This window comes from Physeter macrocephalus, chromosome 13 (assembly GCF_002837175.3).
Source record: "Physeter macrocephalus isolate SW-GA chromosome 13, ASM283717v5, whole genome shotgun sequence".
Taxonomy (NCBI): Eukaryota; Metazoa; Chordata; class Mammalia; order Artiodactyla; family Physeteridae; genus Physeter; species Physeter macrocephalus.
This window is the reverse complement of record NC_041226.1, coordinates 45,571,200-45,574,600: the sequence shown is the minus strand read 5'-3', so window position 1 is coordinate 45,574,600 and position 3,401 is coordinate 45,571,200. Positions and strand designations below refer to the sequence as shown.

Genomic DNA, 3,401 nt, shown 5'->3' with positions numbered 1-3,401 from the left:
ATTTCTTTTAGGGTTAATGGTGGAGTTTTTGGTGGTGTTATATATTTTAAAGAGTGAGGAGATGGAGGTTGTGTTTGAGTTTAATGGTCTGGGGGATTGGGTTATTTATGATATAGGGGATTCTGGGTTTTTTAGTGAGGAAGCTACAGGAATTGCTGCATTATACAGCTATGGTATTTGGTTGGTGGTTGTTACAGGTTGATTATTATTTATTGGTGTTGTGGTTATTATGGAGATTACTCGGGGTAATTAAATAAGAATATACCAAGAGTAATAGTGATAAGGAAGGATAGAAAATAGAGTTTGATGAGGCCTCATTGGTTTGAGGTTAGTATAGAAGCCCTTTATTTGAATAAAGGCTGTGGTTTTTGGTAAGATGATTTCTAGTCAGGCTAGGTCTAGTAAGGAAGTTGCTAGTTTTTGACCTATTACTAGGTTCAGGTGGGGGGGTAAGCATTGTATGATTATGGGGAAATATCCTAATAGAGTGGAGAATTTAGTGGAGTTTGAGGGGTGTGTGTATTTTAAGTTTTGTGTGTTGAGATTGATCTTGAATGCGAGAATAAAACCTAAGATCGTTATTGCCAGAGCGGTTAGTTTTAGGTGTAAGGGCATGGTTATTAAGGTAGTGGTTATAGGAGGAATGTTGTTGGATAGGATGAAGCCGACGAAGATGCTCCCAATTAATAGGCATTTGATAGGGTTAATTAATAGGGGATTATTTTCATTAATGGTTACAGAAGGAGGGAAGCGAGGTTGTCCTATTAGTGTGAAGAAAATGAGGCGGGTGCTATAGATAGCTGTGAGGGAGGTAGTGGTTAGAGTTAATAATAGGGCTCAGGCATTGGTATAAGATGAAGTGGTGGCTTCAATGATAGGGTCTTTAGAGTAGAATCAGGTGAGGAATGCTATTTCTGTTAGTGCAAGACATCCAATGATAAGGGCAGTTGTGGTGAAGGGAAGGGCTTTGAATAGTCCTCCTATTTTTCGAGTATCTTGTTCATTATTTAGGTTATGGATGATAGAGCCAGAACATAGGAATAATATAGTTTTGAAGAAAGCATGTGTGCAAATGTGTAAGAATGCTAAGTAAGGTTGGTTGAGGCCAATTGTTACTATTATTAAGCCTAGTTGGCTGGAGGTGGAGAAGGCAATAATTTTTTTGATATCATTTTGGGTGAGAGTGCAAATGGCTGTAAATAGAGTAGTGAGGGCACCTAGAGAGAGTTATTGTCTGAATGAGTTTGTTGTTTTCTACTAGAGGGTAGAAGCAGACAAGTAAGAAAATGCCTGCTACAACTATTGTGCTTGAGTGGAGTAGGGCTGAAACTGGAGTGGGACCTTCTATTGCTGAGGGGAGTCAGGGGTGAATTCCGAATTGAGCTGATTTTCCAGCTGCAGCTAGTACGAGTCCTTTAAGGGGGAATTTCAAGGAGTTTTGGCTGAGTATAAAGATTTGTTGTAGATCTCATGTGTTTATGTTAGAGAGAAACCATGCTATTGATATGACGAATCCGATATCTCCGATGCAGTTGTATAGGATTGCTTTAAAGGCAGCTGTGTTTGCATCTGTTTGTCCGAATCATCAGCCAATAAGTAAGAAGGACATAATCCCTACTCCTTCTCATCCAATGAAGAGTTGGAAGAGGTTGTTAGCTGTGATGATGAGGATTAGTATGGTGATAAGGAAGAGGAGTAGGTATTTGAAGAATTGGTTGATGTAGGGGTTGGAGCGCATGTACCATATTGAGAATTCTATGATAGATCATGTGATGAACAGTGCCACGGGCATGAACATGAGTGAAAAGTAGTTTATTTTGAAGCTAAGTGTTAGTTTAGGGGTTTGGATGGTAATTCAGTGTCGATTTGAAATAAGTGCTTCTTGGTTTGTGTGAAGGTATACTATTGTTGGAATTAGGCTGGCAATGAAGGCACAAAGGATGGTATTTTTTACATGAGACTGGTACTTGTTGCTTTTGTAGAGGTTTGTGTTGGATAGTATGATTGGGGCAGTTAAGATTAGCAATGTGAGTAAAGCGAAGGAAGTGAATAGGTTTATTACTTTTATTTGGAGTTGCACCAATTCTTTGGTTCCTAAGACCAATGGATAACTACTATCCTTTAAAAGCTTGAAAAAGCCACACTGTTAGGTGTGAGGGCATGAGTTAACAGTTCTTGCAATACTTTTTCGGTAAATAAGAAGTTTTGGTCTTCTGTCATTAGCTTCATAAGCTAGTGTTTTTCTTAAACTATATTTACAGTAAAGAGGGCCCAGGATGATTTTGGGGTTTAGTGATAGGAGTAGTAGGGGAATAATGTGTAGGGCTATTAAGGCGTGTTCTCGTGTGAAGGAGGGGGTGAGATTATTGATATGGTGTGTATGTTTGCCACGTTGTGTTGTGATCAACATATATAGGGAATAGAGGGCAGTGATCACAATATTTGTTCCTGTTAGGATAATGATGAAGTTTGATCATGAGAATGCTGATATAACTACAAGTAGTTCTCCAATTAAGTTGATGGTGGGGGGTAGAGCGAGATTTGTCAGGCTTGCTAGTAATCACCAGGTGGCTATTAGTGAGAGAAAGATTTGTAGGTCTCGAGCTAAGATTATGGTTCGACTATGGATTTGTTTGTAGTTTGAGTTTGCCAGACAGAATAGTATAGAGGATGTGAGACCATTGGTAAGTGATATTGATTTGTGTATACTGAAGAATCCTTGCATCCCTGGGATAAATCCCACTTGATCATGGTGTATGATCCTTTTAATGTGTTGTTGGATTCTGTTTGCTAGTAATTAGTTGAGGATTTTTGCATCTATATTCACTAGTGATATTGGCCTGTAATTTTCTTTTTTTGTAGTATCTTTGTCTGGTTTTGGTATCAGGGTGATGGTGGCCTCATAGAATGAGTTTGGGAGTGTTCCTTCCTCTGCAATTTTTTGGAAGAGCTTGAGAAGAATGGGTGTTAGCTCTTCTCCAAATGTTTGACAGAATTCACCTGTGAGGCAATCTGGTCCTGGACTTTTGTTTGTTGGAAGATTTTTAATCACAGTTTTCATTACTTGTGATTTGCCTGTTCATATATTCTATTTCTTCTTCGTTCAGTCTTGGAAGGTTATACCTTTCTAAGAATTTGTCCATTTCTTCTAGGTTGTCGACTTTATTGGCATAGAGTTTGCTTGAAGTAGTCTCTTAGGATGCTTTGTATTTCTGCGGTATCTGTTGTAACTTCTCCTTTTTCATTTCTAATTTTATTGAGTCCTCTCCCTGTTTTTCCTGATGAGTCTGGCTAATGGTTTATCAATTTTGTTTATCTTCTCAAAGAACCAGGTTTTAGTTTTAATGATCTTTGCTATTGTTTTCTTTGTTTCTATTTCATTTATTTCTGCTCTGATCTTT

General features: G+C 38.3%; 1 pseudogene; it reads right to left on the bottom strand.

Moving 5' to 3' along the window:
- Nucleotides 1–236: 236 nt before the first annotated feature.
- LOC129392671 (NADH-ubiquinone oxidoreductase chain 5-like) overlaps nt 237–3,401 on the bottom strand; it is an 8,185-nt pseudogene continuing 5,020 nt past the window's right edge.